Source organism: Hyla sarda, chromosome 12, assembly GCF_029499605.1.
Source record: "Hyla sarda isolate aHylSar1 chromosome 12, aHylSar1.hap1, whole genome shotgun sequence".
NCBI lineage: Eukaryota > Metazoa > Chordata > Amphibia > Anura > Hylidae > Hyla > Hyla sarda.
Window position 1 is genome coordinate 43,270,301 of NC_079200.1, and position 22,280 is coordinate 43,292,580.

General features: G+C 46.6%; 1 long non-coding RNA gene across 1 annotated transcript in view; it reads left to right on the forward strand.

The window, feature by feature from the left end:
- Positions 1 to 22,280, forward strand: part of LOC130296772 (uncharacterized) — a 140,616-nt gene that overhangs the window by 68,044 nt on the left and 50,292 nt on the right. Inside the window, exon 2 of the long non-coding RNA XR_008849284.1 lies at positions 2,776 to 2,987. This is a non-coding gene — a long non-coding RNA (uncharacterized LOC130296772). The remainder of the gene's footprint in view (positions 1 to 2,775; positions 2,988 to 22,280) is intronic.

Below are 22,280 nucleotides of genomic sequence, written 5' to 3' on the forward strand. Positions count from 1 at the left end.
ATGGTGAAGGATTCATGTAATGTGAATTTTATGGAAGGGCAAATGTTAATCAGAAAAGAATGGAGTTCGTTATTGGAACCGCCCCAAACCAGGAATACATCGTCACTGTATCTCTACCACCCCAGCACATGGCTGGAGTGGTGGGACGCATAGACTGAGGACTCTTCCAATGACGCAACAAATATGTTTGCGTACGTTGGGGCCACATTGGTCCCCATGGCGTTTCCAGCGATTTGAGAGTAGAATGTATCGTTGAATGTGAAATAATTATTAGAAAGTACAAAGTCCAATTTTGAAATGATAAAGGATGACTCAGAGGTAGAAAAATCTAAAGAAATGGCTCTATTGACAGCTTGTAGGCCCAGATCATGTGGGGTAGAGGTGTAAAGTGAAACAATATCAAATGATGCCAGAATAACATTATTAAGTATAACTATATTTTCAAGTTTCACTAAGAAGTCTGTATCATGCAGCGATAGATAGATATGAGATTGATAGATGGATATCCAAACAAAGAGATTGAGCAGCACAGCAGAGAGTTGCAGACAAAGGTGATTTTAATTCCCCATGTTCAGATACAACATTTCAGCAGTATCTCACTGCCTTTCTCAAGCATGGGGGACCCGCCGGTAATGGGCGACATCCACGATCGCGCGGATGTCCACCATTAACCCCTCAGATGCCGTGATCAATACAGATCACGGCATCTGCGGCAGTGTGGTACTTGGAATAGATGATCGGATCGCCCGCAGAGCTGCGGCGGCGATCCGATCTACCAGCATGGCGGCCGGAGATCCCCTCACCTGGCTCCGAACGTCTCCCGGGGTCTTCTGCTCTGGTCTGAGGTCGAGCAGACCAGAGCAGAAGATCACCGATAATACTGATCAGTGCTATGTCCTATACATAGCACTGAACAGTATTAGCAATCGAAGGATTGCTATAGATAGTCCCCTATGGGGACATAAAAAAAAAAAAAAGTTGAAAAAATTTAAAAATAAAAAGTAAAAAAAGTGAAGAATCCCCTCCCCCAATAAAAAAGTTTTTCCCATTTTACCCCCCCAAATTTTTTTCTTTAATAAACATATTTGGTATCGCCACATGCGTAAATGTCCGTACTATCAAAATATAATGTTAATTATCCGGTACGGGGAATGGCGTAAATGTAAAAAATTTTGTCCAAAAATGCAGCTTTTTTGTCACATTTTATAAAAAAAAATTATAATAAAAAATTATCTAAAAGTTTTATATATGCAAATGTGGTATCGATAAAAAAGGTGATAAAAAGGTGGTCAAAATAGGGCGATTTTAGATTACTGATTTTGTACAAAAAGTTTTAGATTTTTTTTAAGCGGTATAATTTTAATCATATGGACCCACAGAATAAAGAATGTCATTTTTACCGTAAAGTGTATAGTGTGAAAAGAAAAACCCTCCAAAATGTGCAAAATTGTGGTTTTCATTAAAATTTCCTCCCTACAAAAAAAAAATCTGGGTTCGCCGTACATTTTATGGTAAAATGAGAGGTTTCATTACAAAGTTAAATCGGTCGCACAAAAAACAAGCCCTTATTTGGGTCTGTAGCTGGAAATATAAAGGAGTTATGGATTTTAGAAGGCGTGGAGGAAAAAACGAAAACAAAAAAATAAAATTGGCCTGGTCCTTAAAGGGGTACTCCGGTGGTCAACGTGTTTTTCCGTTTTTGACTTGCCCTATTTGTTTTGTTTCATTTGTATTCTTGTTGTTTAGGCTACTCTATTTCCGTTCTTTGTTGTCTTTTTATCCCCCACTTTGTTTTCCTATCTTTGCTTCTATTTCCTGTTTCTTGCTGTGCTGAAAACTACAAATCCCAGCATGCCACATGCCTTGCTGGTTTGGGGCGGCTCCTTTTTTTTTTTTTTTTGTTTATTCCGCCCTTTACCCATCCTACTATTTTCCCGGGTCGGCCCCCTTATACACAGCACACTAATATAATCAGCCCTGGTTGGGATACACTGGCATACAGACACAAAAGGCACTACAACTCCCAGCATGTCATTCAGGAGTCTTCAGTCTGTGGTATAACACCAGCATGCTGCCTCTGTAGTCTCCTGGGGGTTGTAATTCACCACACCTCTATAGGGCATAGACCAGTGTTTCCCAACCATAGTGCCTCCAGGTGTTGCAAAACTACTACTACCAGCATGCCCGGACAGCCAAAAGCTGTCCGGGCATGTTGGGAGTTGTAGTTTTGATATAGTTGAAGACACCCTGGTTGGGATACAATGCACTATGTTTGTAATATACTGAATAGGCTAGGCCAGTGTTTCCCAATCAGTGTGCCTCCAGCTGTTGCAAGACTACAACTCCCAGCATGCCCAAAGACTGTCAGGGAATGCTGGGAGTTGTAGTTTTACAACAGCTGGAGGCACACTGGTGTAACATGATGTGTATGCAGATAGGCTAGGACAGTGTTTCCCAACAAGTGCGCCTCCAGCTGTTGCAAAATTACAACTCCCAGCATGCCCAAAGTCTATCCAGGCATGCTGGGAGTTGTAGTTTTGATACAGATGGAGGTAGACTGGTTTGTAAACACTAGCATACACACATAACAGGGATTACAACTCCCAGCATGTGTCATTCAGGAGCCCCCCCCCCCCTCCTTCACACATAGAAATCATCCCCAGTCCGAGATTTATTTCCCTGCAGTCTATACATCCCCAGCCCGTGCCCCTTGTTATCCTCCCCTTTACATAACACTTCCTCCCCTTCACATACATCTTCTCTGTCTTCTTTCAGTGCAGACCTGCGTCCTCACAAGACAAAGCTCTCATGCACACCTGCGTCCTCCAGGAGGGGGAGATGAGGGGGCGTGGCCTATCTCTGTCAGGCAGTTCTGAAAGAACAGAGGAAAAAAAAGCCATGACATCTTGTCCACAGCCTAATCCTAACCTGTGGACAACAGTAAGAGATCCAACACAGAACTACAGAACTTCCTGGCCCACAAACAGGTAAGAAAAAAAGGCACATGCTCCACAAATATATAATACATGTCAATTGCAAAAAACATGAACATTAAAAGAAGATGCAATATAGCCAAAAACCACCGGAGTACCCCTTTAAGGTGAAAATGGATTGGTCCTTAAAGGGGTTCTCCGGTGCATAGACATCTCATCCCCCTATCCAAAGGATAGGGGATAAGAATAGGGGATAAGATGCCTGACTGCGGGAGTCCCGCCGCTGGGGACCCCCGGGATCTTGCACGCGGCACCCCGTTTGTAATTAGTCCATGGAGCGTGTTCACTCCGGGTCTGATTACGGGTGATCACAGGGCGGGTGGCGTATGACGTCACACCTGTGCCCCCGTGTGACATCACACTCTGCCCCTCAATGCAAGCCTATGGGAGGGGGCGTGACAGCTATCATGCCCCCTCCCGTAGGCTTGCATTGAGGGGCGGAGCGTGACGTCACACGGGGGCGCAGGCGTGACGTCACACGCCACCCGCCCTGTGATCACCCGTAATCAGACCCGGAGCAAACACGCTCCGGGGACTGATTACAAACGGCGGGACTCCCGCGGTCAGGCATCTTATCCTTTGGATAGGGTATAAGATGTCTAAGCACCGGAGAACCCCTTTAAGGGGTTAATGTCTGTAATATATATACGTATTATTCAGCTGGGCCAGACTAGTGTCTCTGTTCTGGGGCAAGTGTACAGGGCATGTAGCTCTATTCCCATCAAATATGGCAGAACTGCTAAAGAATGGTCCAAACAGATAACGGTGGTGTAGACAAAGTCTTGTTATCTCTGTTATGATTTAATTTCCACTTTTAAAAGGTACTAGAATGCAATTTACATACTTCCTCCCCATATACACATATTTAAAGGATGTATGAGAGTACTAGAAGCTTTATAATCTGTTTTCTTTTGTAAGGGTATGTTCACACTGGTTAAGGTGTGAGCGGAATGTTTGCTTAAAAAATCTGCTCAAAAACGCTGTTTTTTTTCTGCGCGGAATTCGCGCTGAATTCCACTCTGATTTCCTTGAGGAAATGAAAGAGCATAGGACACACAGTAATGCGCAAATTCCGTGTGGAAGAGTGGCAGACTGGCAAAAATGTTTACATTGACTTCTATGGAGTTACGAGCCGAATTCCACATGAAGAAAGAACATGTTCATTCTTCATGCGGAACAGAATTCTGTGACAGACTTCCGCTAGCGGAATTTCCTCAGTGTGAACTGAGGAGAGGAAAGTTAACTAAATACTATGGGGCATGGCACTGCTGAATGAATTGGAGAGGAATAAGCGAGCAGAATTACTCGTGGAAATTCCTCTCCAATTCCTCAGTGTGAACATACCCTAAGCTGGAACTCCGGAAACAGTGGAAGAAGATGTATAAAATATCTGTGTTGTGGCGGGGTGTGTGGTGCAGGGCAAATGTTGTTACCCTAAGGGCAGGTGGCATTAACCCCTTGTATTTGTGACGCCAGGGCGTGGTTTAGCCTATAACCACCTGAAGGTATACCTCTGGATCCTGGGCTAGGCACGGGGGCAATAAAGACTCCGATGCTAAGTTACGGACTACGGTAGCTTTATTGAGGGTAGACAGGTGATACAGTATATGCAATACAGCAAGGGCCCAAGGAGGTGACCAGTGATGCAGAGACCTTAAGGGCTTGCTGGGACTTGTAGTAGGACTGGACAATTTGGTGCAGGCCACGCTGACTTGACAGATGACAGGGACTGACTTGACTTGACTTGACTTGACTTATAAAGCTGTGACTTTAGCTTACTTGACTTGATGGTGGCTGCAGGACTTGACTTTGAGGCCTCCAACACTCTGGACACACACACTAGGCACGACTGCACTGGACCTCAGCAGGAAGCAAGAGCTAAGCTCCAAGAGAGAGAAGCTCCACCCAGGGATTATATGGGGGAGACTAGAAGGGAGCCCATAGGTCACTCCTGGGATCACCTGGTCACTGATACCTCCTGGGTAACAATCACATGACATATCACATGTTATAACTCTTAAAGCAACATTACATTTTATAACCCTTTACATGGTAAAACATATTTACATTGGGGAAACAAGTGCAGGGGTCTTTGGGGACACTGAAGGAGGCTGCCTGACAGGACAGAAGGAGCATGGGGTAACGCCTTCCGTACTGGGCCACCACATGTGCACATTTGTTACATTTTTTTACATTATTTTAGTATAGATTTTTTTGTGAGTGTGTGCTTGTTTGTTAAAAAAAAAAAAAGGGGAAATTATACATCCATTATCATCTGAATGGGGATGAATGAGGATTTCAGATGAATAGGACAGTTGTAGAAATTTCATCTGCATTATAGTAGGCCTGGAGTCCAGAAAAGGAGGCCCTGGTGTCATCCCCTACCTACCTGTGTGTCCAGAGTGTTGGAGGCCTCAAAGTCAAGTCCTGCAGCCACCATCAAGTCAAGTAAGCTAAAGTCACAGCTTTATAAGTCAAGTCAAGTCAAGTCAGTCCCTGTCATCTGTCAAGTCAGCGTGGCCTGCACCAAATTGTCCAGTCCTACTACAAGTCCCAGCAAGCCCTTAAGGTCTCTGCATCACTGGTCACCTCCTTGGGACCACAGTATGTGCCTATTTACCCACATATCTGTAAGGGTCACGGCAGGTGGTGGATCCCCTGGGCCTGTGTGGATGATGATGTGAGCCGTGCCAGGGAGCAGAGTCTAAGGTGCTGCTGCTTTTCATCAGAGCCTGCCGCAAAGCTGGATGGTCTTGCTGTGGCAGGGTAAGGACACAAGGGTCGGTTATACGGATAACAGTAACAACGGAACAAAGAAGCTTTCTCTCAGGCACTAGGGCAACAAAGATCCGGCAGCGAGTCATGGGAGGAACTGATACTTATAAGAGAAGGTGCAGGTGAATACACTAATTAAGGGCGTACTGGCCCTTTAAATTGAAGATCTCTGGTGCGCACACCCTAGGAGGCAGGGGCACATGCGCCCGGGCTAACATGGAAGACCAGGGAGGTGAGTGACAGGCTGTCTTGCAGCGGGGACATGACAGGAGAGCGCTAACATTACAGTACCCCCCCTTTGGTCTCCCCCTCTTCTTGCAATTTAGAAGGTTCCGGAGTATAGGAGGGTGGCAGATCGGTAATTAGTTCTTAGCACTATGAGACCAAGGGGTTTCAGGAGTGGAAAACTTATGCAGACAAGGAAAAGTGAGGGCGTTGGCACCACTGCAGATCAAACTGAAATCACACTGTCAGAACTGGAAAGCTTACTGACCCGGTTCCTGATATGGGGTGCGGAGGTAAAGAACCTATACAGCATGTACACATGGAGAAGATAGAGAATAGTTTTTTGCTGTTGCTAAGGGTTTTTTCCCACAGTGGCACATATATAAAAACCCAGGGAACTCCCCACTCAGAGAGGCCGAATGAAGCGTCACCTATGACGTAAAACGATTCGTTGCCCTACTGCACACGCCCCACACGTGCTCAACTCACCTGCTCCCCTGACCCTATGCTGTATGGGAATGTTACCTGCATGATGACTGTTGCCGTGCATGTTCCAGAATAAAGCGGCTTGTGTTCCCTGGACCGGTGAGTGCGGTTTCAGGAGGGGGCAAAGACTGTAAGAGGCCCACAGGTTTCTATAGAAGAGTCTTGTCACGGGCACAAGTGACGCAGAAACGAACAAAATCAGTGACATTGCGTTCAAGGTGCGACCTCCAGTAATGTCGGGAGATAAGTTGAAAAGTCTTCCGTTTACCAGGGTGACCAGGCAGCAAAGAAGAATGTCCCCAATTCAAGACTTTACTTCTACATGGCAGAAAATGTACTCAGTTGTTGCACCTGACAGGCTAACCACTGCGACTGAAGAACCACGATAGAGGGAAGATCTGTAACTTCAGGCAGAGGTACCTCAGTGGGATCCATGGCCGGATCTTACTGTAAGGGTCCTGGCTGGAGGTCGATCCCCCTGTTTGGATGATGATGGGAGCCGTGCCAGGGAGCGGAGTCTAAGGTGCCGCTGGTTTTCACCAGAGCCTGACGCAAAACAGGATGGTCTTGCTGTGATAGGCGGCACACAGGTCGCTACCCCTGGCACGACCCGTCCACACAGGTAGCCTGGATGAAGTGTGGCACAGAAGAATACAGACTAGATGTGGGCAGGATAACTGATGGACAGGACAGGTGGCACTGAAGCAGGGTAGGGACACGGAGCAAGGGTCAAGTACACAGATAACAGGAACAATGGAACAAAGAAACTTTCTCTCAGGCACTAGGGCAACAAAGATCCGGCAGCGAGTCATGGGAGGAACTTATACTTATAAGAGAAGGTGGAGGTGAATACACTAATTAAGGGCATACTGGCCCTTTGAAATGTAAGAGCACCAGTGCATGCCACACGTGCCGGGGCTGAGAACACATAGGACCAGGGAGGTGAGTGACGGGCTGGAACTTGCATGTGGGTGCGTCCCGCGATGTGAATCCCAGCCCCGCCCGGCAGCAGGGTCATGACAGGAGAGCACTCACAGCCAGCCTGTCACCATTTCCTGCAGCCGCGGCCAGACTGCTAAACTTAAGCAGCCGGCGCTGCAGGGAATGAGGAGTGACGTCCCCAACGCCGCGCAGAGGAGCCAGCAGGAGACGTCACTCGTCATATTATCCACATAGCCCACAAGACCCGCCGCCTTACATGAGCCTGCCGAGCATGGCCAGGTAAGGAAATATGAAAAAATAGAAAAAGCAGAAGTGTCCGGGCCCGCCGCTGGTCATTGTTTTAAAGTGGCCGCGGCTGGGCTGCAGCGGGCTGCTGATCTGCTACTGAGGAGCCGGCAGGGGGCCCCCTGGGGGATCAGGGCCCTAGGCAATTGCCCATTTTGCCCCGCCCTAACGCCAGCCCTGGGTATTAGTCACCAGTAGTAATATGTTGTCCTTGTGTGGAGTATCATTTTATATTTCTAAACCCCAACAAATAAAAAAATCCTTGTGATCGCCGAAGCATAAACTTATGCATCAACATCCTCTTACATTCACAGGCCAGAAGGTTACACTATACTCTACCTTGCCACGAGTGCTTCCAACCCACGCTACGTCAGTGATGAGGGCAAGTGGGCATCAAAATGCGCTTTGCCTGTGTAGACAAAAATCCTATCACCGGCTCTCAGCACATAAGAGCATCATAATTCATCTCCTGCACACATTTCACACATTTAAGATTGCTGTGAATCCGTTTACATTCCTTGCACTGCACATGCACTGGTTATCTCCGGTACAGGGGCAGAATGTCTGCACTGTAATGTAAACTTTATGGAATAAACAGGTAAATAGTGATAATGAAGTGTCCAAAGTCAGTATTACTCAAACTGTTCATAGTACTGGATTGATTCTATTATCAGCAAACTATAATGAACAAGCTAATGAGTGTTAAAGGACAGGTTATCGCCTGCAGATTAACCATGTGTGCTGTAAAATATGGGGTGTGTTTACTCCGAGCATATCTCTTTGTACCGAGTGCAAAATGCACCAGGCCTGGACATTGAGCATACCATGAGGAACTGAGATTATACACTTAAAGAGGAATTTTTTTTATATGACTATGCTACAGGGGCTGTAAAGTTAGTGTAGTTCATATTATAGTGTGTCTGTACCTGTATGTGACGGTTTTCTCACAATTCTTATGTGATTTTCACCCCAATATTTATTTTTAACAGCATACAAAATGACTGTTGTCTCAGCTTTTCCCCAGGTTGCAATGTGGCCGAGACCTGACTCACTAGTCAGCTGATGACAGGGAGCCTGTCTACTTCAATGGGTGGAGGGATCGCTTGGTGGGAAAGAGATCAATCTGCAACTAATGCAACAGCTGTAGGCACCCTGATTGAAAGCCACCACGTGATCGTGATAACTCTAGGTCTGTGCGGAGGTCACATGGGCGTCATTCCAGATCGTCCTCCCGGGGTTCTGTCCTCTCCCGCCGGAGCAGAACCGCTGTGTCTTATCATAGGTGCTGCAGACGTTGCCGCCGGGAATCCAGGAGCAGGGCCAGGTCCCATAGGTCCCGTTCTTCCCGCTGGCTGTCGCCCTCTTCCTCTGGGGAGAGTTCCTGGAGCTCCGCCAGCCCGGACAGGAGGTCCCACAGGCGGTCTGGGCGGCGGCACAGGTCCAGGTCGGCCAGGAGATCTTCTAGCTTGGGCGATTGGCCCAGCGCGGTTGCGGTTCCTGCGCCTGTGGAGCGAGTGGACCCTCCCCATCTACAGCGTTGGTTCCTGCACAGACGGGTGAGTTCACTTTTGCTGGGGTGTGGGGTAATGCAGGGGCCGAGTTGTTGCCTACTCTAAAAGCTGTACTGGCCAAGCTGCAGGGTTCGCAGGCTGGTACTGTTGCCGCTGTTAGAAAGGGGTCCCCGGTGCGGGTGGGTGTGCATAAAGAGTCGTCGTTTTGTGGTATAAGTCCCCTGGGGTCCCATGTTGAGGAAGCTGTGAAGGAGAAGATTTGAGGTAACCACTACGTGGATGTATGGTCCCTAGTGTCGGTGGATCAGCACACCATCGACAAGGAGCGGAGGTCTCAGCCTGAGAAAGCTTTTCCTGCTAGGCCTCGGGTGGCTAACACCATGGGGAATTGGTTGCAGGCCTTTTCAGTGTTGGGTTGTATTATGGGTGAGAAGCATCCTGAACAGTGTTCTGAGCTTTTTGTCTATATGGATGAGGTTTACAATGCGTATATGGGGGTTCGGCTTGGTGGCAGTATGACGAAGAATTTCATCACCGCTTGGCCTTGACAACTGAGGTTGGTTGGGGTGTAAAGGCAACCTATGTCTGGTTGCGATTGATGATGGCCCAAAAGGGTTCTTCCTTTCAGTCTGGGGCCGCTGGTCCGGGACCGCGGCATCAGTGGCTGTGCTGCAACCCAGCACCTGTTGGCTGTTCAATAAGAGACATTGCAAGTTCCTCAATCTGTGCAAGTACAAGCACTAGTGTTCCGCATGCGGGGGGTGGTCACGCGGCAGTGCATTGTCCACGAGCTGTACCCCAATAGGGGATGTGCTCGGGTTTTGAGGGAAGGTTTTACTGTTGGTTTTTTCATACCTTTTGTTTTGTGTTCAGCGGTTGGGGAATATCCTGATAATTTGAAATCTGCCAGAGAGCATCCTGATGTGTTGAGGGATACGATTGATAAGGAGGTGTCGTTGGGGCGCTCTATGGGTCCCTTTAGTTACCCTCCTTTTTCAAAACTCAGGGTCTCCCCTTTGGGGGTTGTTCCCAAGAAGGAGGCCAGTAAATTTCGGCTCCTCCATCACCTGTCTTACCCTAAGGGCACATCGGTAAACAATGGCATTCCGAAGGAGGATGCTTCCGTTTCCTATGTTTCTTTTGACCGTGCGGTGGCTCTGGTAAGGGGTGCTGGTCCTGCTGCCTTGATGGCTAAGTCCGACATTGAGTCGGCTTTTCGTTTGCTGCAAGTGCACCCAGAGTGTTATCACTTGTTGGGGTGTCGTGTAGATGGTGAATTTTACCTACGATATGTGTCTGCCTGTGGGGTGCTCAATTTCGTGCCATTACTTTGAAATGTTCAGTACGTTTTTGGAGTGGGTGGTGCGTTTTGAGACAGGCTGCACTTCCGTTATTCACTATTTGGACGATTTTTAGTTTGTTGCCCCTGCTGGTTCCTCTAGGTGCCGTTTTTTGTTTGATTGATTTCGTTTTTTGATACAGCGTTTTGGTGTGCTGTTGTCGGCAGAAGAAACTGAAGGGCCAGCTACGGTCATGTCATTCTTAGGTATTGAAATTGATTTGGTTGCTATGGTGTTTAGGTTGCTCTCTGTTAAGTTTAAGTGTATGTTGCAATGGGTTGAGTGTTTTTGTGAGGCCCGAAAAGTCACACTCCGCCAGATGCAGGTGCTTTTGGGCCATTTGGTTTTTGCCTGTCGTGTGATGCCGATGGGTCGGGTTTTTTCTAGGTGGCTGTCTTTAGCCACTAGGGGCGTTTCTCTCCCTGGTCACCACATCCGCATTTCGCGGTGTCTGAGATCTGACGTTTTGGTGTGGAGGGAGTTCCTCCGGGGTTACAACAGCCACACCTGTTGGCAAGCCGAGGAGGTGTGCAGTGGTGAGCTGCAGCTGTTTACGGATGCGGCTGGGGCTGTCGGTTTTGAGGCTTTCTTTGCTGGTGAGTGGTGCGCGGAGGCATGGCCACAAGAATGGACGGAGCGGGGTTGGTGTTGCAATTTGACTATTGAACTGTTGGGCAGCTGTTTTTGCAATCAGAGGGTTTGTTTCTGGACAGATAACTCTAGTGTGGTTCACTGTATTAATGTGTGGTTCTGGGCCCGACATGTCCGGGGGTGGATAACGTGATTGCTGACTCTCTTTCTCGTTTTCAGTTCCAGGAATTTCAGAGGTTGTACCCAACTGCAGAGCTGGAGGGCCGGTCGTGCCCGTCCTTGGTTTGGGGCCTAGTGACCGGAGATTGATGCCTTTACTGGAGTCTTCGATGGCAGCTTCCACCTGGTCCAGACATGGTAAGGCGTGGACTGAGTGGTGTTCGTTGGTTGCTGGGCACCATGTGGCGGAGTGCATTGAAGAGAGGTTGGCTGACACGGTGGATTATTTACTGTCACTGCTCTCGGCGAATCTATCTGCTTTGGTTGCGTGGTGCAGACTGGCGGGGGTCAGTTTTTATTTCAGATTGCTTGATTGGGAGGGCGTTACCAAGCGTTTTTGATTCAGTAGTCACTAAAAGGTTGGTAGCATACTCATGTTCACAAGGATCAGCGTCGGACGGTTTCTTATACCTTACTTCTTTTTCTTTTGCAGGCCACTAGTCGCTTTTGTTCTTTCGCTTTTGAAGAGGCTCTTTACTCTGCTGCTTTTTGTGTAGCGTTTTTTTGGGTCCTGCGGGTCGGGGAATTGGTTCCAGCCTCAAAGCAGGGTTCCGCGGATTGTTTTTTGAGGATGTTTTGTGTTCTAACGGGGTTTTACAGCTGCGCATTCGTCGCTTGAAAACTGATCAGGCTGGTGAAGGTGCTTGGGTCCTCCTGCAGTCGGTGGATGGCCAGGCCTGCCCAGTGCGGGCGGTCACTACCTACTTGTTTTTCCGCATTTCGGGTTCCCATTTTTTCGTGCATGCTGATGGTTCCTCCTTGTCTCACTATCAGTTTCAGGCATTATTCAAGCGATGTTTGCAGTATGTGGGCCCCCACCTTCCGAATTTGGTACGCATTCCTTTTGGATTGGGGCGGCTACTGAGGCCTTGGGGGCCGGGCTTTCTGTGGCTGACATTCAGCGCATTGGGCGCTGGCGATCTGGTTGTTATGCTGGCTACGTGTGCCCTAAATTGCTTCTCTAACCCTGTTTTCTTTTTTAGATTCTCCGGTGGCTACGGTCGTGTTCTTGTGCCATTCCTATTTTCACCGGGCGGCACAGAGTGCTGACTGCCGCCCGGGGGGGGGGGGGGGGAGAGATGTCTGGGCTTTGGTCAAATAGCTGCCCAATGGCGTGGAATTCCTGGGATGCGGTGGCCTCAGGTGCTATCTGAGGCGGTTTCTGGCAGATTCTGTTCTGGTGTTGTGTTGGTGGTCCATGCTGGCTGCAATGACTTGTGCTACGCCAAAGTCCCAGAATTGATCACCATCATGAAGGTGGATGTGGAGCAGCTCGGGGGATTTTTCTCCGAGATGGTATTGGTTTGGACGGAGATTGTTCCGAGAGTGAAATGACAGGGGGCTTGGGATGCTGAGGCCATCGAGCGGTCCCGCTGCTTAGTTAACTCAAGGATGGCGAGGTTTGTCCGATCCAAGGGTGGAGTGGTGGTCAGACACAGGGAACCTGAAGGTGACAACTGAAGAGATGGTGTCCACCTCAATGATATTGGGCTGGACATCTTCCTTTCAGGCCTTCAGGATGGGGTTTATTCTGAGTGGGGGTAGGAGCTCTGTGTAGGGTACACGGGCTCCTCAGTGGCGTGAGGAGATCAGTTGGGTCTACAAGGTGCCGTTGGCATCCATGCACGCTGTGGACACGGCGGAGCATACTGCTTCGGCCGAAGCAGTGGTTTTGGAAAAGTTTTGATGTTATTGTTACTGCTATGCAGTTATTGATTTATCTTCATAAATATGAATAAAAGAGCTGTGACCACCACCCAGCCCACTTAAAAGGAATACAGTGGTTGTGTCTTTATTGGGAGAGTGGGAGGAACAAAGGGGTTAAGCACAAAAGGTTTATCCAGGCAGTCTGTGGATGTCTTTGCAGGAGGAGAAGTTGGCCTCTCTGCTCTTTGCTCTCCATGGTTTATCAAAACCTGTGGAAAGGAAAAGTTGACAAGTTACCCATAGAAACCAATCATATTGCTTCTTTATCTCTAAAAAGGCCTCTTAAAAATGAAAGAAGCGATCTGACTTTTCCTCTACACAGAATTTGAAAAATCTTCCCCTATGAGTCTGCTTTGACCACAGGGGCTGCTGCCTTTAGCACTCATGCCAGGTAATGGTATGAGTATATGGTATTGCAAACTACCTTTTACGCTTCGGACAGCCCCTCTAACACCTCATTAATATGGTTCTGTGTAATAACCTTGTTTTTTTTCACAAAATATCCAACTTCCGCACAATCGCAAAGGTGTCAATAATCTCCAAGCAATGTTTTATAGTCTTTTTTTTTTTTTTTTTTTTCTTTATGAGTTTCAAATTTTTGTTTTGGTTATTGGCTCAGGCAACAATCTAACAAGAGACAAGAAAATAATATTTACTCAAACAGGAACAATTTCCCGCCATCTTTGAAAAACCTTTATTTGGCTGACTTCTAGCCTTGGCTCGTAAATCAAAGAAACACATCTGTGATATGAAACAGTTATGATGGGCTTTTATTTATGTATGCATCGTCCAATTGGCAGCACCCTCATCTGAATATCTGCTAACTGTTGGGAATGACGTAATGTACTCTGGATAAGTTAGAAAACAATACAAGGATACATTGAAGAGAAGAAAACAAGGGTTGCTGATTTTATTGAGGAGGTAGAAGGGGAACCTGAGAAGAGAAGTCCTGCAAAGTGTTGTCGTCCAAGAGTTCTTTTTAGCGATAGCCATGTGGGGGGAAAATAATGGCTGGAGAAGCTGTGTCTAAAGAACCAATTGCTGATTCTTTTAAAAAAAAAAAAAAAAAAAAAAAAGGGATTTGGCAGTAGATGTGCATATAAGGATATTAGAGAATGTCTAAAAGCAAGATATGGGCGGATTTGGGACTGATGTATGGGGGAGGGTTGGTGGGTGTTGTGTTTGGGGTGGAAGGGTGGGTGGGGAGGGACATGGGGGCGTTGTTTCTGTATAAAATTGTTAAAAATTTATAAAAAGATCTGATTAAAAAAAAAAGATTTGTGAAGAATGGAATGTTGTATTGCAACTTGTCTTGTCTGGCTACTCCACGGTCTTGGAAGATATGTGGCTGATGCTGCAATACACATAGCAATGGGGATCTATATTTTTTCATGTACAATCAAAGAGATAAAGACCTCATTTTGTGATAAACTTCAAGAGCTGAGTAAAGTGCCTGAGTTTGGCAAAAAAAATACCTTAGAAATACATATTAGACATGTGCAGAACCCAAAATTTTTTTTTTTTCGTTTTGTTCGTTTTCATATTTTTAAAATTTTTGGTTCTGTGAATATTCGGAATGCTGTGCATTCGTCATATTCGCTTTTCGGATGCATCCGCAAATTTTTTTTGGTTTTCGGATGCATTCGTTTAAAAAACGGATGCATTCGTTAATTCAGATTTTTGGTTCTGCATATGTCTAGTGATCCCTCAACATACGATGGTAATTCGTATGTTGAGGGATTCGTGCAATGTAAAAAAGTAAAGTCCTACTCACCTGTCCCCACTGCTCCCGATGGTGTCCCTGGGCCTCCGCTGGGCTCTCCTAGTCCTCTTCGGTACTCCGCTGGGCTCTGCTGGGCTCTCCTGGTCTTCTCCGGTCCCCAGTTTTCTGCCGCATGGCCTTACTGGGCCTCCGTAGAGATGTCATCACGTCGCTGCCGCACGCCGTTCTTATTGGATGACGGGACGGCGTGCACGACGGCGTCCTGACGACGTCAGAGGGAGACCCGTATGAAGGCCCCGGACCAGCCCAGGACCCACCGGAGGAAGGCCCGAAGCAGCGCGGAAAGGTGAGTGAACCTGCCCGGGCTGCTTCAACTGCTAACCGGCAGCAGCTTAAGCATTATGCACTGCCGGATAGCAGTTGATGCATGGCCCCAACATTCGGTATACTGATAACGAATGCATTCGTTGTTCGTTAACATGCATATTCGTTATGCGTTAGTTAACGAATGCATTCGTTAACTGTATATTCGTATGCTTTTTCGGGATTTTGTAATTTTTTTTTTCGTGCATTCTTTTCGTAACTAACATCCGAAAATGGGAAAATTCGTTTCGTTTCGTGTTCGTTACGAAACTAATTGCACATGTCTAATACATATTAAAAACCTAAAGGAGACAATTATGGATCTTTAAATTAAACTTTAACTTAAAGGAGTTATCAACCATAAGGTGATTTTAGTACTTTTCTGCCAGCCAGTAGTGCACATGCTTAGGAAGGATCTGCGCTTGTCTTGGTGGTTGAATAGCTATGTTGTGAGATTACCATAACGCTGTGGTTATCTTTTTGTGAACTAGCTATTTCCTATTGCAGTTCCCTTCTTCAACCACAAATCCCATAATTCTTTGTTAGTGATGTAATGTCTTGGACCACACTGCAACCTGGGAAAACTTGAGACGATACTAATTTTGTATACTGTTAATAATTTTGGGGCAAAAATCACAGAAGAATTGTGAAAGCACCATGAAACACATGTACAGACACTATATTATTAGCTACACTAACTTTACAGCCCCTGTTGCACAGTCAAGTAAAAAGAGAAATTCCTGGAATACCCCTTTAACCCATTAAGGATGCAGGGCATATGGGTACACCTTTACTTCCTGGTAGTTAAGGACAAAATACGTAAGGAAGATAAGGGAAATTGGTTATGGCCTAGACAGCACCAATCACCGTTCACAGGCATGAGGAAGGTAGCACTGACCAACCAACCAATCAGAGCTCCTGTCATGGGAGTGGGTATACAGGGGGGCAAAAAAGTATTTAGTTAGCCACCAATTGTGCAAGTTCTCCCACTTAAAAAGATGAGAGAGGCCTGTAATTTTCATCATAGGTATTCCTCAACTATGAGAGACATAATGTGAAAAAAAAATCCATAAAATCACATTGTCTGATTTTTTAAGAATTTATTAGCAAATTATGAGGGAAAATAAGTACTTGGTCACCTACAAATCAAGATTTCTGTCTCTCACAGATCTGTAACTTCTTCTTTAAGAGTCTCCTCTGTCCTCCACTTGTTACCTGTATTAATGCCACTTGTTTGAGGTTGTGGACAGGTGTCTTTTATACTGATAACAAGTTCACAGTCACACTCCAAACTCCACTATGGCCAAGACCAAAGAGCTGTCAAAGGACACCAGAAACTAAATTGCAGACCTGCACCAGGCTGGGAAGACTGAATCTGCAATAGGCAATCAGTTTGGTGTGAAGAAATCAACCGTGGGAGCAATTATTAGAAAATAGAAGAACTACGAGACCACTGATAATTTCCCTTGATCTTGGGCTTCACGCAAGATGGCACCCTGTGGTGTCAAAATGATCACAAAAACGGTGAGCAAACATCCCAGAACCACACGGGGGGACCTAGTGAATGACCTGCAGAGAGCTGGGACCAAAGTAACAAACTACCACCAGTACCACACTATGCCGCCAGGGACTCAAATCATGCAGTGCCAGACGTGTCCCCCTGCTTAAGCCAGTACATGTCCGGGCCTGCCTGAAGTTTGCTAGAGAGCATTTGGATGATCCAGAAGAGTATTGGGAGAATGTCATATGGTCAGATAAAACAAAAGTAGAACTTTTTGGTAAAAACTCAACTCTTCATGTTTGGAGGAGAAAAAATGCTGAGTTGCATCCAAAGAACACCATACCTACTGTGAAGCATGGGGGTGGAAAATAAGGTATGCTCACTGGAGTTGGTTATGCTCAGAGCATAACATCTAGAGCAGCATATCACAGAGCAGGTCAGCAGCCTTGGAGCACCCGATCCTCCAAAAGGGTCAGCAAGCAGAAATGGATTATAGTAGTTAAAGAAAAAATTCTCCAAACATGGCGCTTCTCCCATAAAAGATTTTCTTTATTTCAACATCAAAGGTATAAAGGATGGTGATGGCACTTTCACTGCGTTTCTAGCTCGTACTGAGCTCTTTATCAAGATGTGCATCATTCCCTGTAGGTATAGGCAGCAGAGTTAACCCCCCCCCCTTCCCTGTAGGTAAAGGCAGGAGAGTTAACCCCCTCCCCCTTCCCTTTTTGTATTTTGATCTATTAGCTTCTCAAGATAATTAAAAAACTAACAGGTTGTTAGTATACATTTTGATCAAAAAGTACAAGCGTGGGTCCCTAACCTAACACTGGTGTAGCGCCGTGCAGCGACCACCGCCTCTGAGACACCATGCCCACAGTGGGAGCGAACCAGTGGCCAGGCAGCCCCACTGCTGCCCGACCAAGCCCCTGGATTTGGGCCACACCCTCCCACAGAGAAAGCATCACAGACACAATGGTCGCCACAGAGAACCACACCAGTGTGAACACTTACCATGTGCTCCCTACCAGAGGGCTGGGAGAATAGAAGGAGGAAACACTTAAGCAACACCAGCATGTTAGGGTAAAAAAAATTTTTTACACTAACATGCTGGTGTAGACCCTAACTTTTCCTTTTCATAAGGGGTAAAAGGAGAAAAAGCCCCCCAAAATTTCTAACGCAATTTCTCCCGAGTACGGAGATACCCCATATGTGGCCCTAAACTCTTTCCTTGAAATACGACAGGGCTCTGAAGTGAGAGAGCGCCATGCGCATTTGAGGACTAAATTGGGTATTTGAATCCGCCACAAAAATACCCTATGGCAGTCTTTCCCAAACAGGGTGTCTCCAGCTTTTGCAAAACTCCCGGCATGCCTTGACAGTCAGTGGCTGTCCGGCAATACTGTGAGTTGTTGTTTTTCAACAGCTGGAGGCTCAGTTTTGAAAACAGTGCCGTATAAGATTTTTTTTTTTTATTGTTGGGGGGGGGGCGGGGGGACGACTGTGTAGGAGTATGTAGCGTTTTACTTTTTATTTTGTGTAGTGTAGTGTTTTTAGGATACATTCACACGGGCGCAGGTTTACAGTGAGTTTCTTTGCTGGGAGTTTGAGCTACGGTGGAAAATATGCCGCATCTCAAACTTGCAGCAGAACTCGCTATTAACCCGCCCGCGTGAATGTACCCTGTACATTCACATGGGGGGGGGGGGGGGGGGGCAAACCTCCAGCTGTTTCAAAACTCCAACTCCAAGCATGCACTGACAGACCATACATGCTGAGAGTTGTAGTTATGCAACAGCTGGAGGCACATTGGTTGGGAAACACTGAGAATTTGTTACTTAACTCAGTGTTTTGCAACCAGTGTGCCTTCAGCTGTTGCTATACTAGAACTCCCAGCATTTACAGTCTCTCAGTGCATGCTGGGAGTTGTATTTTTGCAACAGCTGTAGGCACGCTGGTTGCAAAACACTGAGTTAGGTAGCAAACTCTGTGTTTCACAACCAATGTGTCTCCAGCTGTTGCAAAACTGCAACAATAAGCAAGCATTGACAGCCGAAGGGCATGCTGAGAGTTGTAGTTTTGCAACAGCTGGAGGCACAGTGCTACAACTCCCAGCATACCCTTTGGCAGTCTGTGCATGCTGGGAGTTGTAGTTATGCAACACCTGGCTGCACACTTTTTCATAGAAAAAAAGTGCCTCCAGCTGTTGCATAACTACAACCCCTAGCATACACAGACTAGCAAAGGGCATGCTGGGAGTTGTAGTTGGAACTCCAGCAGTTGCAAAACTACAACTCCCAGCATGCCCTTTGGCTTTTGCATGCCGAGAGTTGCTGCTAAGCAACAGCAGGAAGTGAAGAGGCCTTACCTCCTGCTGTGTATCCTGCCCCGGGACGCCGCCACTGCTGCAGACGATCCTGCTCCTGTCGCCGCCACCGCACCAGAGGGGACCCCCGCCGGACCAGGGCAAGGTAGGAGACCCCCTCCGGCGCCGATCTCCGCTCCGATCACCGTCTCCAGCAGGTCCGTGACTGATTGGTCATTCCGACCGATCAATCACGTGATCGCAAGGCAGCACCTGTGCCACCTCACTCCTGCTGAGTAAGGGTGAATGGGGCTGTCTCAGACAGCCCCATTCACCCTTTTTTTCTGTGTCACCAGGTCACCAGAGACCCGATTGACCTGGAATAACCACAAATCGCACGTCTGAATTGACGCCCGATATGGGGGGGACCTCAGGGCCCCCCTGGGCGATATGCCGGGATGCCTGCTGAACAATATCAGCAGGCATCCCGGTCCGGTCCCTGCCGGGTGAGGCAGGGACCGGAAGAACGCAGGGCGTATCCATAGGTCCTGAGTCCTTAAGGACTCGGAAACGGGGGCGTATGCATGCGCCCTGCGTCCTTAAGGGGTTAAAGGGGTATTCCAGGAAAAAACTTTTTTTTTTTTTTAGATCAACTGGCTCCAGAAAGTTAAACAGATTTGTAAATTACTTTTATTAAAAAATCTTAATCCTTCCAAGAGTTATCAGCTGCTGAAATTGAGCTGTTCTTATCTGTCTGGAAACAGTGCTCTCTGCTGACATCTCTGCTTGTCTCAGGAACTGCACAGAGCAGAATAGGTTTGCTATGGGAATTTGTTTCAACTACGGACAGCTCCCGAGACACGTGTCATCAGAGAGCACTTAGACAGAAAAGAACAACTCAACTTCAGCAGGTCATAAGTACTGAAAGGATTAAGATTTTTTTAATAGAAGTAATTTACAAATCTGTTTAACTTTCTGGAGCCAGTTCATATATATATATATATATATATATATATATATATATATATATATATATATATATAAAAAAGTTTCTTCCTGGATATCCCCTTTAAAATATCTCCCCCCCAATTTGTTTTATTTTTGGAATTGACATCAGTCTTGTCTTTCCAAATAGGTGGAATGTAGAACTGTGGACTAGTTTTCTAGGCAGCTAAGACTACATTTACATGAGCTCAGTCGAGAAATGATGGGAGTTGAGTGAAAAATATACTGCATGTTGGACACCCGAAGGACCCCATTCAAGTCAATGGGATAAGTCAGGAGTCCGTTGGGTAAAGGGTTCGTGCCAAACAACGATGGACCCTGAACGGGTCAGAGGAAAACAGTAATGTAAACTTAGCCTAAGAATAATGGGAAGCTACCAGTGAAGAACAGTGTATAATGGAGCACGTAACATAACTGTCAAATAAACAGCCTGGTAAGTGTACAATAAAGAGCACATTGCTGTAGGCTAAAAGCAGGGTCAGGTAATGAAATTCAAAGCACCATAAATTTTCTAAGACAGTTTATGAAATGTAATAGCCCAAGGAATGCTAAACAGGCAATGTCATCGGCCCGAGAGTTTTAGTGGCTCTTTAGGACATAAAAAAAAGGGAGATAGATGAGGGTCAAACATAACAGAGTAGTAACAAGCCAAAGCACCAGCTGAAATAACCCGATGTATTACTGCTATTTATGATGTCGGCTGTAGTGTTTAGTGGCATTGGCTGCAGTGTTTAGTGTTTTGCAGTCTTTCCAAACTTTTTGTATCTGCTTGAAAACCTATTCAAAATAAAATACAACATATTAAGGCACGGAAGGCAGTGGACTAACAAATTTTATTATTTAATTGTCAAGATTTCAATTTTGACGTATTTAATGCAGATATCTCACTCACATTCCAGCAGTGAGATAATATCTGTGGGTCTAATCTCTGAATTACAGCTGCATACAAGGACATTATTGTGAGGTTATTACAGGAAGCGGAGCTGGTAACATAGTAACATAGTATCATAGTTCATAAGGTTGAAAAAAGACAAGAGTACATCAAGTTCAACCTATATCCCTAATGAGTTGATCCAGAGGAAGGCAAAAAAAACCCTAGTGGTAAAAATTATTTCCCGACTCCAAATATGGCAATCAGAATAAATCCCTGGATCAACGTGCTGTCCCTCTAAATCTAGTATACATAACCTGTAATGTTATTACTCTCTAAAAATGCATCCAGACGCCTTTTGAACTCTTTTACAGAGTTCCCCATGAACACCTCCTCCGGGAGAGAATTCCACAGTCTCACTGCTCTTACAGTAAGGAACCCCCATCTGTTCTGGTGTAGAAACCTTCTTTCCTCTAGACGTAGAGGATGCCCCCTTGTTATAGATACAGTCCTGGGTATAAATAGGTAATGGGAGAGATCTCTGTACGGTCCCCTGATATATTTATACATAGTATTAGGTCTCCCCTAAGCCTTCTTTTTTCTAAACTAAATAACCCTAATTCTGATAATCTTTCTGGGTACTGTAGTCCTCCCATTCCCCGTATTACTCTGGTTGCCCATCTTTGAACCCTCTCCAGCTCCACTATATCTTTCTTGTACACTGGTGCCCAGTACTGTACACAGTATTCTATGTGTGGTCTGACTAGTGATTTGTACAGCGGTAGAATTATTTCCTTGCTGTGGGCATCTATTGATGCACTCCATGATTTTATTTGCCTTGGCAGCAGCTGCCCGACACTGGGCACTACAGGTAAATTGTCAGGATTCGGCAGGCTGGAGGTGGATCCTCTGTGTCAGAGAGGGATAGGCGTGGACCATACCGGTGGACCGGTTCTAAGTTGCTACTGGTATTCACCAGAGCCCGCCGCAAAGCGGGATGGTCTTGCTGCGGCGGTAGCAACCAGGTCGTATCCACCGGTAACGGCTCAACCTCTCTGACTGCTGAGACAGGCGCGGTACAAAAGGACAAGGCAAGAGCAAGGTCGGACGTAGCAGAAGGTCAGGGCAGGCAGCAAGGGTCGTAGTCAGGGGCAACAGCAGAAGGTCTGGAACACAGGCTTGGGACATACACAAAACGCTTTCTCTGGCACAAGGCAACAAGATCCGGCAATGCTGGGAAGGGGGAGTGAGGTTATATGAGCAGGGAGCAGGTGGAAGCTAATTAGACTGATTGGGCCAGGCACCAATCATTGGTGCACTGGCCCTTTAAATCTTAGAGAGCTGGCACGCGCACGCCAGAACGTGACAGCCGGGGACTGGGACAGGTAAGTGGCTTGGGATGCGATTCACGAGCGAGCCCGTCCCGCTATGCGAATCGCAT